Source organism: Pristiophorus japonicus, chromosome 19, assembly GCF_044704955.1.
Source record: "Pristiophorus japonicus isolate sPriJap1 chromosome 19, sPriJap1.hap1, whole genome shotgun sequence".
NCBI lineage: Eukaryota > Metazoa > Chordata > Chondrichthyes > Pristiophoridae > Pristiophorus > Pristiophorus japonicus.
In genome coordinates, this window is record NC_091995.1 from 89,581,560 (window position 1) to 89,595,956 (window position 14,397).

The following is a 14,397-nucleotide window of genomic DNA, read 5'->3' on the forward strand; positions in this document are numbered from 1 at the left end:
ATAGGGGTACCTGTAGGAAGGATGTCAAGGCCTGAGAGAGGGTGTAGCGGAGGGTTACTAGAATGGTACCAGGGATGTGGGACTTCAGTTATAAGGGAAGGCTGGAGAAGCTGGGGTTGTTCTCCTTAAAGAAAGAAAGACAGACTTGCATTTATATATCATCATCATAGGCAGGCCCTCGGAATCGAGGAAGACTTGCTTCCACTCCTAAAGTGAGTTCTTTGGTGGCTGAACAGTCCAATACAGGAGCCACAGACCCTGTCACAGGTGGGACAGACAATCGTCGGGGGAAGGGGTGGGTGGGACTGATTTACCGCGCGCTCCTTCCGCTGCCTGCGCCTGACCTCTTCATGTTCGCAGCGTTGAGACTCGAAGAGCTCAACGCCCTCCCGGATGCACTTTCTCCACCTTGGGCAGTCTGCGGCCAGGGTCTCCCAGGTGTCAGTGGTGATGTCGCACTTCACCAGGAAGGGTGTCCTTGTAACGTTTCCGCTGCCCGCCTTTGGCTCATTTGCCGTGAAGGAGCTCCGCGTAGAGCAGTTGCTTAGGGAGTCTCGTGTCTGGCATGCGAGCTAAGTGGTCTGCCCAGCGAAGCTGATCGAGTGTGGTCAGTGCTTCAATGCTGGGGATGTTGGCCTGGGCGAGGGCACTGATGTTGGTGTGTCTGTCCTCCCAGGGGATTTGCAGGATCTTGCGGAGATATCGCTGGTGATATATCTCCAGCGACTTGAGGTGCCTTCTATACATCGTCCATGCCTCTGATCCATACAGGAGGGCGGCTATTATTACAGCCCTGTAGACCTGAGCTTGGTGGGAGGTTTGAGGGACTGGTCTTCGAACACTCTTTTCTTCAGGCGGCCGAAGGCTGCACTGGCGCACTGGAGGCGATGTTGAATCTCCGCATCAAAGTCTGCCTTTGTTGATAGGAGGCTCCCGAGATATGGGAAATGGTCCACGTTGTCCAGGGCCGCACCCGAGGATCTTGATGACTGGGGGGCAGTGCTGTGCGGCGAGGACAGGCTGGTGGAGGACCTTTGTCTTACGGATGTTAAGCGTAAGGCCCATGCTTTCATATGCCTCGGTGAATACATCGACTACATCCTGGAGTTCACCCTCAGAATGTGCGCAGACACAGGCGTCGTCCGCGTACTGTAGCTCAACAACAGAGGTTGGGGTGATCTTGGACCTGGCCTGGAGACGGTGAAGGTTAAACAGCTTCCCACTGGTTCTGTAGTTCAGTTCCACTCCAGCGGGGAGCTTGTTGACAGTGAGGTGGAGCATGGCAGCGAGGAAGATTGAGAAGAGGGTTGGAGTGATGGCGCAGCCCTGTTTGACCCCGGTCCGGACGTGGAATGGGTCTGCAATGGATTCGCTGGTAAGGATCACGGCCTGCATGTCGTCGTGGAGCAGGCGAAGGACGACAACGAACTTTCGGGCTGCATCCAAAACGGAGGAGGACGCTCCATAAACCCTCACGGTCGGCAGTGTCAAAGGCCTTTGTGAGATCGTAGCAGGCCATGTATAAGGGCTGGCGTTGCTCCCTGCATTTTTCCTGCAGTTGTCGTGCTGCGAAGATCATGTCCGTTTGTTCCCCGTAGGGGATGAAATCCGCACTGTGACTCCGGGAGGAGCTCCTCGGCCACGGAGAAGACGGTTGAGGAGAACTCTGGCGACAACCTTCTCAGTGGTTGATAGCAGGGAGATTCCAGGGAGACATTTATATAGCGCCTTTCACGACTACCGGATGTGTCAAAAGCGCTTTATGTACTTTAGAAGTGTAGCCACTGTTGCAATGTGGGAAACGCGGCAGCCAATATGCGTACTCAGCAAGCTCCCACAAACAGCAATGAGTTAATGACCAGATAATCTGTTTGTTTTCGTGATATTAGTTGAGGGATAAATAATGGCTTGGGGCAACTCTCCACTGCCCTTCTTCAAATAATGGCCACCTGAGAGGGCAGATGCTCGAGGTGCTCAACTGCAGGTTACTAATGAAGGACTTGTTAATCGTCAATTATTTCGAAGCAGCACTCGGCAAGCTCAGAGCGTTGCTGTTAAAGATTAATTGCATTCCGCGCAGGAGCGCGACATTTCCCAAAGCGACCATTCCCCTCCCGCCCCCCTCTCCCCTGAATATTTTTAGCCCCACCGTGATGCGTCACCAACAGCGTGGAGAGCAGTGACAACTTCAACCGATCCTGCCAAACACGGGCCCGCGAGGAATCCCGTTAAGCCCCTCGGTGCCCCGGCAGTGAGCCTGCACCCGCGCGCGCGCGCACACACACACACACACACACACGTGGGCCGTCGTTGGCGGCCGCGAGGGGAACCAAGGCTGCCCGGCGTTTTCGGGTCACCGACCCGGGTGTCTTTAACCCTGCGATCGCTGGTGCAGCTTGCCGCGGACGGACCCTGGCCTCGGGGACAAGGCAAACACTGGCCCGGCTCCCCCAGTGAAGTCGCACTCTGGCACACGGGAGGGAACCAACGAAAAAAAGAACCGGCGCTATATGAATGCAAGTTCTTTCGTTGCACCACCGTGTCAGCCGTGGCTCAGTGGGCGGCACTCCTCGCCTCTGAGTCAGAAGGTTGTGGGTTCAAGTCCCCCACTCCAGGGCCTGGAACACATAAATCTCGGCTGACACTCCCAGTGCACTGCTGAGGGGGTAATCCAAGGTTCTCCCAGCCTCCATCATCGAATTACAGTACGCAGACCACGCTTGTGTCTGTGCACACTCGGAGGCCGAACTCCAAGCCATTGTCAACACCTTCACTGAGGCCTTACACTAAACATCCGTAAGACAAAGGTCCTCTCTACTAACCTGCTCCCGCCACACAGCACTGCCCCCCGGTTATCAAAATCCAAGGCGAGGCCTTGGACAATGTGGACCACTTTCCATACTTTGGGAGCCTGCTATCATATCAGCAAGGGCAGACATCGGCGACAATGTCCAACACTGCCTCCAGTGTGCCAGCACAGCCTTCGATTGCCTGAGGAAGAGAGTGTTTGAAGACCAGGGACCTCAAACCTGGTTCCAAGCTCATGGTCTACAGGGCCAGCAGTGATACCCGCCCTCCTATACGGGTCAGAGACGTGGACTATATACAGCAGGCACCTCAAAACACGAGAGAAGTATCACCAGCGCTGCCTCCGCAAGATCCTGCAAATCCCCCGAGAGGACAGACGCACCAACGTCGGTGTTCTCGCTCAGGCCAACATCCCCAGCATCGAAGCACTGACCACGTTCGATCAGCTCCGCTGGGCGGGGCCACATCGTCCGCATGCCCCGACACGAGACTCCCAAAGCAAGCGCTCTACTCGGAGCACCGACACGGCAAGCGAGCCCCCAGGTGGGCAGAGAAAACGCTTCAAGGACACCCTCAAAGCCTCCCTGGCAAAGTGCAACATCCCCACCGACTCTTGGGAATCCCTGGCCGAGACCGCCCAAAGTGGAGGAAGAGCATCCGGGAGGGCGCCGGGAACATGCCGAAACCAAGCATAGACAGCGGAAGGAATGTGCGTCAAACCAGACTCCCCACCCACCCTTTCCTTCAACCACTGTCTGTCCCACCTGTGACAGAGACTGGAATTCCCACATTGGACTCATCAGGTCACCTGAGAACTCACTTAGAGTAGCAGCAAATCATCCTCGACTCCAAGGAACTGCCCATGATGATGCACTGTCGGAGGTGCCGTCTTTCGGATGAAACGTTAAACTGAGGCGCCATCTGCTCTCTCAGGTGAATGTAAAAGATCCTATGGCACTATTCCAAAGAAGAGCAGGGGAGTTATCCCGGGTGTCTTGGGGCCAATATTTATCCCTCAATCAACATCACAAAAACAGATTATCTGGGTCATTATCACATTGCCGTTTGTGGGAGCTTGCTGGGCGCAAATTGGCTGCCGTGTTTCCCACATTACAACAGTGACTACACTCCAAAAGTACTTCATTGGCTGTAAAGAGCTTGGAGACGTCCGGTGGTCGTGAAAGGCGCTAGATAAATCCAAGTCTTTCTTTCTTTTGAAACGACCTCCGGTGCAACTATAATCTCATCGATCGATTTGATTATTTCTTGCTCAGAGGCTGACAATGTATCTCTGACATATTAAGAAATGACCTCGTCCACTGTTACGAGTGTTAGGGTGCGAAAGGCGACCAATATTCAAATCGGTGGGGTGGACAAAGGTGAGGAACGACTGCTGCATACCGAGCCTCACAAAACTAGGCCGTATGCGTCGCCCGCCTGGCTCCCTGTGCAAAGGCTTCACGCCCAAACTCCGCTGTGAACCCTGTCAAAATGCTTCCTGGGTGCGGGGAAACACCAACACAACATCAATAGAATCAGAATCGTACAGCGTAGGAGGCCATTCGGCCCATTATGCCTGTGCCAGAAGACAGGGGTCAAAGAGGTAGGTTTTTAAGGAGCATCTGAAAGGAGGAGAGGCGGAGAGGTTTAGGAAGAGAGTTCCAGAGCTTGGGGCCCAGGCAACAGAAGGCACGGCCGCCAATGGTGGAGCGATTATAATCAGGGATGCTCAAGGGGGTAGAATTAGAGGAACGCAGATATCTCAGGGAGTTGTGGGGCTGGAGGTGGTTACAGAGATAGAGAGGGGCGAGGGCCATGGAGGGATTTGAGAACAAAACTGGGGCTCAAACCTTGGGCCTTCCTGTTCTGAAGGGCTCCAGCTACATCCTGACTCAGTGTGCTACCCACAGAGCCTCAGAAGGTCATGGGTTCAAGTCCCCACTCCAGAGACTTGAGCACGAAAATCCAGGCTGGCTCTCCCAGCGCAGTGCTGATGGAGCGCCGCACTGTCGGTGGAAAGGTGCAGCACGGGCCAATAGCGAGGCTATTGCAACTATGAATTCCACGTAGAGAGAGGACAAAGGGAGGAGGGCAGTAGGAGTATGTTTGAGTTTGTGTGTATGTATTGTCACATGTGGCAGAGCCTGGTCTCCAGTCGTCTTGGATTCCCCCTTGCCACTGGACCAAGACCTCGCTCCGTCAAGCCCGTGTGGTGGCTGGTGTGCAATGGCCACCCCACGTTAAATGAATTCACGCTCGGGCGTCTTCCACCGTTTAAAATGAGTTCATCAGTCACCTGAGTATTCGTTTTTAGTGTGGAAGCAAGTCACCCTCGACCCCGAGGGATTGCCTGCGATGACTTTTCGCTAACACGTTAAACCGAGGCCCCATCTGCTCTCTCAGGCAGACGTAAAAGATCCCACGGCAATATTCGAAGAATGGCAGGGGAGTTATCCCCGGTGTCCTGGCCAATATTTATCCCTCGATCAACATTTTTTTTTGAATCACTAAAACAGATTATCTGGGTCATTTATCACATTGCTGTTTGTGGGAGCTTGCTGTGCGCAAATTGGCTGCCGCGTTTCCTACATTACAACAGCGACTACACTCCAAAAGTACTGTAAAGCGCTTTGAGACGTCCGGTGATCGTGAAAGGTGCTATATAAATGCAAGTCTTTCTTTCAAAGAAACATAGAAAATAGGTGCAGGAGTAGGCCATTCGGCCCTTCGAGCCTGCACCACCTTTCAATATGATCATGGCTGATCATGCAACTTCAGTACCCCATTCCTGCTTTCTCTCCATACCCCCTGATCCCTTTAGCCGTAAGGGCCGCATCTAACTCCCTTTTGAATATATCCAACGAACTGGCCTCAACAACTTTCTGTGGCAGAGAATTCCACAGGTTCACAATTCTCTGAGCGAAGAAGTTTCTCCTTATTTCTTTTATTCTTTCTCCTATATTTAAAGAACAATGGCTCACACACCAGGGTGATTTATCATGAAGTTTGCCTCATTTATGTTCCTCTATATAATTTCTCTTTTGTCACATGCAGGCTGGGAATCGGCTGCAAAAGGCTCCATTAGCTGTATAAAGCAACCAGCATGCCCTTTCCCCATCGTCCTTTCTCTCCTGCCCTCCCTTTCTCCTCTGCACCCTGCACCCCCTCCAGAGCGGAAGTTTGTTAGGAGGAATCTCTCTCTGCCCTGACCATAGCCCATTCCCAACATACAGTAACACTCAAATAATCGGCACTCAATTTTGGCCAAAGCGCTCCTGGCCAGCCTGCTATCGTCCATCCCAAACTCTGTTGTCCATTTCCCAAACCATACCAACTCCTGTTCACCCATCACCCCCTGTGCTCGCTGACCTACATTGGCTCCTGATGAAGCAATGCCTCGATTTTAAAATTCTCATCCTCGTGTTCAAATCTCTACGTGGCTCTGCCGCCGCCTACCCCCTCCCCCTCCCCTCCCTATCTCTGTAACCTCCGCCAGCCCCACAACTCCGAGAATTCCCTGCCTAAACCTCTCGCCTATCTACCTCTCTTCTCCTCCTTTTTTCCGGCTTCCTGGCACTGAGTGCTTCTGATTCATCTTCTTATAGTCCTCGCAGGAAGTCTGTCGCAGCCTTAACTGCCCGCACTGCCTTTGGTACACTCATAATAAAGGGTGAAACTGAGTACTGTGTACAATGAGCAAGTGTGACCTTAGCTCCTTTAATTAAGACTCCAGAGTGCAGGTACCTCGTGGGTGGCCTGCTTACATACCGTGCTCCCAAGGGATGCTGGGATCCCTTGGGACTCCAACAGGTGGGCCCTCTGGTGGTCAGGCGTCATGCAGGTTACAAAGGGTTAAATACATAACAGCCTTCTCCTTAGATGCTCCTCATTTTGCCATTAGTGGAACGATTCTCATGCGACATGTATGTACATGCTGTTTGTAGCCACCAGATGGTGGCACTGTCGGAGGCCACTGAACAGCACACACGTGGTGCTGCTCTGGTATAAAAGGCCAGCCATTTTGAGAGTCAGACACTTTGGACTGTAATAGAGCAGAGTCAAGGTTGTACCTTGTTCAGTTATACAGTACTCAGTTTGTACCTTTATTGCATACATAACATCATGAAACCTCCCCACCTCTCTCTCCTCCTTTTAACCCACTCCTTAAAACCTACCTCTTTGACCACGTTTTTGGTCGCCTGTCCCAATATGCGGCTCGGTGTCAAATTTTGTTTGATAATCGCTCCTTCGAAGCGCCTTGGGACGTTTTACTATCTTAAAGGCACTATATAAATGCAAGTTATAGTTCTTGTGCTCTCAAGATGCAGTGTACACCATCTACAAGATGCACTGCAGCAACTCGCCAAGGCTTCTTCGGCAGCACCTCCCAAACCCGCGACCTCTACCGCTGAGAGGGACAAGGGCAGCAGGTGCTTGGGAACACCTCTGTCATGGATGCACCTGTGAGTATGCTCACAGGCTTGTAGAGCTGGTGAACATCCGAGCCAGGGTGTCACTGGTAAGCTCGCGGCCTTCTGCGAGAGGTGAGCGCCGGAGGGACTGGAGTGCATCATCACCCCTGGCAACCAAATTTTAATTTGACCGTTTATTGTCTAAAGTTTAAATTTATCGGTTTTAATGGCCCCCTTTAATTAGGGGGCACTTGATTTATGGTCCTACAAAATAGTTGTAGAGCTGTTGAGTTGGGAGTGGTTTAGCCAGTCACGTGATGTTCACAAGGCTCAATAAAACCCCAGCCAGTTGGGTTCGGGGGATCCACGATGAGGCAGGTGGTTGTGAGCCTGGTGGATGAACTGGTAATGTGTAGTGTGATTGTTTAACCTTTTCTAATAAACCAACTAGTTCTTAATAGCAATGTGTTGCTGTGAATTCTTAAGCAAAGAATCCATGAAGCAAATACATTACACGGGGAGAGAGACATAGAAACATAGAAACATAGAAAATAGGTGCAGGAGTAGGCCATTCGGCCCTTCGAGCCTGCACCACCATTCAATAAGATCATGGCTGATCATTCACCTCAGTACCCCTTTCCTGCTTTCTCTCCATACTCCTTAATCCCTTTAGCCGTAAGGGCCATATCTAACACCCTCTTGAATATATCCAATGAACTGGCATCAACAACTCTCTGTGGCAGGGAATTTCACAGGTTAACAACTCTCTCTGAGTGAAGAAGTTTCTCCTTATCTCGGTCCTAAATGGCCTACCCCTTATCCTAAGACGGTGTTCCCTGGTTCTGGACTTCTCCAACATCGGGAACATTCTTACTGCATCTAACCTGTCCAGTCCCGTCAGAATTTTATATGTTTCTATGAGATCCCCTCTCATCCTTCTAAACTCCAGTGTATAAAGGCCCAGTTGATCCAGTCTCTCCTCATATGTCAGTCTAGCCATCCCAGGAATCAGCCTGGTGAACCTTCGCTGCACTCCCTCAATAGCAAGAACGTCCTTCTTCAGATTAGGAGACCAAAACTGAACACAATATTCCAGGTGGGGCCTCACCAAGGCCCTGTACAACTGCAGTAAGACCTCCCTGCTCCTATACTCAAATCCCCTAGCTATGAAGGCCAACATACCATTTGCCTTCTTCACCGCCTGCTGTACCTGCATGCCAACTTTCAATGACTGATGAACCATGACACCCAGGTCTCGTTGCAACTCCCCTTTTCCTAATCTGCTGCCATTCAGATAATATTCTGCCTTCGTGTTTTTGGCCCCAAAATGGATAACCTCACATTTATCCACATTATACTGCATCTGTCATGCATTTGTCCACTCACCTAACCTGTCTAAGTCACCCTGCAGCCTCTTAGAATCGCACTCACAGCTCACACCGCCACCCAGTTTAGTGTCATCTGCAAACTTGGAGATATTACACTCAATTCCTTTATCCAAATCATTGATGTATATTGTAAAGAGTTGGGGTCCTAGCACTGAGCCCTGCGGCACTCCACTAGTCACTGCCTGCCATTCTGAAAAGGACCCGTTTATTCCGACTCTCTGCTTCCTGTCTGCCAACCAATTCTCTATCCACGTCAGTACATTACCCCCAATACCATGTGCTTTGATTTTGCACACCAATCTCTGGTGTGGGACCTTGTCAAAAGCCTTTTGAAAGTCCAAATACACCACATCCCACTGGTTCTCCCTTGTCCACTCTACTAGTTACATCCTCAAAAAATTCCAGACGATTTGTCAAGCATGATTTCCCCTTCATAAATCCATGCTGACTTGGACCGATCCTGTCACTGCTTTCCAAATGCGCTGCTTTTTCATCCTTAATAATTGATTCCAACATTTTTCCCACCACTGATGTCAGGCTAACCGGTCTATAATTACCCGCTTTCTCTCTCCCTCCCTTTTAAAAAAGTGGTGTCACATTAACTACCCTCCAGTCCATAGGAACTGATCCAGAGTCGATAGACTGTTGGAAAATTATAACCAATGCATCCACTATTTCTAGGGCCACTTCCTTAAGTGCTCTGGGATGCAGACTATCAGACCCCGGGGATTTATCGGCCTTCAACCCCATCAATTTCCCTAACACAATTTCCCGCCTAATAAGGATATCCTTCAGTTCCTCCTTCTCACTAGAGCCTCGGTCCCCTAGTATTTCCAGAAGGTATTTATGTCTTCCTTCAAGTATTTGTTCAATTGGTCTGCCATTTCTTTGTTCCCCATTATAAATTCACCTGAATCCGACTGCAAGGGACCTACGTTTGTCTTCACTAATCTTTTTCTCTTCACATATCTGTAGAAGCTTTTACAGTCAGTTTTTATGTTCCCAGCAAGCTTCTTCTCGCACTCTATTTTCCCCCTCTTAATTAAACCCTTTGTCCTCCTCTGCTGTATTCTAAATTTCTCCCAGTCCTTAGGTTTGCTGCTTTTTCTCATCAATTTATATGCCTCTTCCTTGGATTTAACACTATCCTTAATTTCCCTTGTTAGCCACAGTTGAGCCACCTTCCCCATTTTATTTTTATTCCAGACAGGGATGTACAATTGCTGAAGTTCATCCATGTGATCTTCAAATGTTTGCCATTGGCTATCCACCATCAACCCTTTAAGTATCATTTGCCAGTCTTTTCTAGAAGACACATAGAAATTAGCTGTGGAAGCTGCTTCGCAATCGCTCAGTCGCTGCTGAGAGTCTGTCACTGACGACGAGGTGTTCGTACTTTATATCAAAGGTGCTCTGAGAGGCTGCTTTAAATCGTTGTTGTTGTGAGCGTTTGATGCTTGTGGCTGAGTGGGGTGCTCACCCTTTGTGTTGAAGGGGCTCTTTCCAATTGCGCTTTGATTTCGGAGAAACGCCCTCGGAATATCAAACGGTGAAGACAGCCCGGCGAAAAACGCGGGATACATCTGCTGCGCTCCCGGAGCGGCAGTGTGCCAAGGCTGAGCACCAGGGCCAATGCTGGCACAACTGAGCATGTGCAGCACTGGAGACGGGCACAAGAACATAAGAATTAGGAGCAGGAGTCGGCCATTCGGCCCCTCGAGCCTGCTCCGCCATTAAATGAGATCACGGCTGATCTTCGACCTCAACTCCACTTTCCTGCACTGATTCCCATATCCGTCGATTCCCTTCGAGTCAAAAAATCTATCGATCTCTGTCTTGAATATATTCAACGACTGAGCCTCCACAGCCCTCTGGGGTAGAGAATTCCAAAGATTCACCACCCTCTGAGTGAAGAAATTTCTCCTCATCTCAGTCCTCAATGGCCGCCCCCTTATTCTGAGACTGTGACCCCCTGGTTCTAGACTCCCCAGCCAGAGGAAACATCCTCCCTGCATCTACCCTGTCGAGCCCTGCAAGAATGTTGTATATTTCAATGAGATCACCTCTCATTCTTCTCAACTCTAAAGAATATCGGCCTAGTCTACTCAATCTCTCCTTATAGGACAATCCTCCCATCCCAGGAATCAGTCTGGTGAACCTTCGTTGCACTCCCTCAATGGCAAGTACATCTTTCCTTAGGTAAGGAGACGAAAACTGTGCACAATACTCCAGGTGCGATCTCACCAGGGCCCTGTATAATTGCAGTACGATATAACAGATCTGTGCAGTATAATACAGATAGAGTAATATATACATAAAGCTTTGGTTAGTGAGTGGGCCCTGAGACAGAATCTCCATCCCCGCGTCCTCCACCACCTAGAAGGACAAAGGCAGCAGTCTCAGAGGGCATCAGCTCTGCCAAGTCCTCTCTTAGTCAGACATCAATCCCAACTTGGAAATATATCGGCCGTTCCTTCATCGTCGCTACGTCACAATCCTGCACCTCCCTCCTGTAATGTCTGTAAGCTTGTAATGTTTGTAGCTCCACAGTGTGGATGTGCACGTATTGTGTACTGCAACTGCATAGTTAATAATAAACAGAACCAGGCAGATTTCCGGAGGCTTCCGAGAGAGCTGCCTGCCATGAAGGAAGCTGTGTGTGCTGTGCTCTGTGAATATATCACATTTGGCGGTGATATGGGATTTTTCAGATGATTTAAAGCTTAAATTTTGTTGGGGAAGGATTCAGCCAGCTGGAAATTTCTGTCTTTGGAAAAAAGCTACAAAATCCGAGGTAAAATACAGCACACGGTGTGAACAGCTAGAGATTAAAATGGCAAGTGTAATTGGACATTTGGAGAAATATAGACACGACCGGGAACATTTTAAAGCGTATGTGGATTGGCTAGAAATGTATTTCACTGCAAATAACACAATCGAAGTTCCAGACAATGCAGTCCAGAACCGGGCTGTGTTGGAACGTAAGAGAGCGATCTTCTTATCGGAGGCAGGTCCGGCATTGTATGACAGACACCCTTGTAAATCTGCTTGTGCCTGACGAGCCAAAGGACACAACGCTTAAAGAGATTTTAACGAAGCTGGAGCAGCACTATAACCCCAAACCGTTAGAAATTGCTGAAAGCTATCGTTTCGGGATTCGGAATCAAAAGCCTGATGAAAGTATCAGTGATTACATCATAGCATTAAAAAAGCTATCGATGCACTGTCATTTTGGAAACTTTCAAAAACAAACATTACGGGATCGTTTTGTTTGTGGGATGAAAAACGATGCGATCAGAAGGAAGTTATTGACGACGGATGATTTGACTTTTGAGATTGCTTGTCAGACAGCGAGGTCGATGGGCATGGCCGAATAATATTCCCGAGAATTAAATAATGATTACGGTCGTCAAGTCAACCGAAGTAAATCACCTGCAGTTTCAAAGTAAAAGATGATGGGGGCCCAAAGTCTCAGAAACTGGAAATTCTAACAGAGCATCGAAGTCGTGCTATAGGTGCCCGGGACAACACATTGCTCAAAGTTGTCCATACGTGAAGGCAGAGTGTTTGTTCTGCAAAAAGACTGGGCATCTTGCGAAGGCATGCTGACTGAAGGGTAAATCAGCTTTTAAAGTTATGAGTCCAGCGTTCAAAGCTATGAGTAGAAATCCCAAGAGACTACATAGCATGGAAGAACAACAGTACGAGGAGAAGTTAGAGTTACACGTCATCAGGAGCATGAGGTTAACGGACAGCGATTCAGAAAGCATCAAAATCCACATAGATGTTGCGGGATTCAGCATACCAATGGAAATTGACATGGGTGCATCCTTGAGTGTAGTACCGGAGTCACAATACCGCGACAAATTGCATGATTTTCAACTGGAGAAATCCAAGATAGAGCTGCGAGGCTACTCGGGAGAGAAAATTCCTGTGGTAGGTCGTATCACCGTACCGGTGAAATATAAAGATCAATTTCAGAACTTGCCTCTAATAGTAGTGAAAGGAGACAAAAGCTTGCTTTACTACGAAGAAATTGGTTGAGCTCACTGAAGCTGGATTGGAGTAAGATTTTCTGTGTGGAAGCGAGATTTTCATCAACGGATGAGGTTATCAAGAAGTACCCGAAGGTGTTCTGCGAAATGGGCAGTCCGATCCAAGGCTTCAAGGCGAGTGTCAGGGTACAGAAGGACTAGATCGGTTTACTACAAGCCACGTTCCCTACCATATGCACTCAAGGAGAAAGTTGAGCAAGAACTCAAAAGACTAGAGACTGAGAACATTATTTGCAAGATAGATTGATGTAATTGGGCTACACCCATTGTTGTTGTACTTAAATCCGATGGCAAGGTAAGATTGTGTGGTGATTATAAAGTAACCGTAAACCAGGTTCTAGAGGGTAATGTCCCCAATACATTGCCGAATATAGAAGATTTGTTCACAACACTGACAGGTGGTCAGATCTTCTCAAAACTGGATTTTACGAATACCTACTTACAGCTTGAACTAGATGAGGAGTCCAAGTCAAATACTTATCGAGGCCTATATCAATTTAATAGGAGTGTCTTCCACCCCTGCCATATTCCAAGGGGTGATGAACCAGATTTTGCAAGGTATTGAAGGGGTAGTATGTTATTTGGATGACATACTAATTTCAGCACCAAATAGGCAAATTCATAATAACATATTGAATGAAGTCCTCAAACGGCTAGAGAAGCACAGAGTACGAGTGTCTGCTCGTAAGTGTGAGTTATTTAAAAACTCAGTGGAGTACTTAGGGTACAGAGTAGACAAAGATGGTTTACATCCAACCATGGAAAAATTGGATGCAATTAGAAATGCACCCACTCCCAGGAATGTCACTGAACTTCGTTCATTCTTGGGTCTTTTGAACTATTATGGTAAATTCCTACCAAATTTGGCTACAGTATTGCATCCACTGAATGAACTTTTGAAAAAACAGGTCCATTGGAAGTGGTCAAAAGAATGCGATGCAGCATTCAAGGAGTGTAAAAGCAAATTGGCAGAGAGCACCATGTTAGTTCACTATGACATATCTAAGGAGATTAAGCTACTATGTGATGCCTCTCCGTATGGAGTTGGGGCAGTGATCTCTCATGTATCACGTAGTGGGGAGGAGAGACCAATTGCTTTTGCTTCACACACTCTCAGTGCCTGTGAGAGTAATTATGCGCAAATTGAAAGGGAAGCTTTGGCATTAATTTTTGGGGTCAAGAAGTTTCACAAATACTTGTATGGTCGTAAGTTTACCATCGTTACGGACCATAAGCCCCCAACAGCAATCCTCCATCCAAAGTCCCCAGTTCCAACATTAGCTGCAGCCCGAATGCAGAGATGGGCTTTGATTTTGTCAGCATATACATATGATATTGAATACAGACGATCAGCTGATCACAGTAATGCTGATGCAATGTCTAGATTGCCTTCCCCATCACAAGTTACACCCAATAGGGAAGAAGTGTTTTATTTTTCAAACATTGATGAACTGCCAGTCACAGCTGAAGAGATTGGTAGAGCAACCAAATGTGACCCAGTGATGTCAAAGGTGTATGATTATATTGCAAATGGATGGCCAAACCAGGTAACAGACAAAGATACACATCCATTCTTCATTTGTAAGAATGAACTATCAGTCAATAAAGATTGTATCATGTGGGTGCAAGAGTGGTTATACCAAATAAATTCAGGTCCAAATTATTAGGAGACCTCCATGACCAAAACCTGGGAATGTGCTTGACCAAGAGTTTTGCACGCAGTTATTTATGGTG

General features: G+C 48.5%; 1 protein-coding gene across 2 annotated transcripts in view; it reads right to left on the reverse strand.

Moving 5' to 3' along the window:
- The window catches only part of lrrc4ba (leucine rich repeat containing 4Ba), a 172,011-nt gene that overhangs the window by 110,294 nt on the left and 47,320 nt on the right, over positions 1–14,397 (reverse strand). Inside the window, exon 1 of one of the 2 annotated variants that reach the window (XM_070861779.1) lies at positions 3,629–3,646. The exons of the other annotated variant lie outside the window; for it this stretch is intronic. The gene's annotated coding sequence lies outside the window, so the exon portion shown is untranslated. Of the gene's footprint in view, positions 1–3,628; positions 3,647–14,397 lie in introns of those variants that run through there. 2 annotated transcript variants of the gene reach the window in all.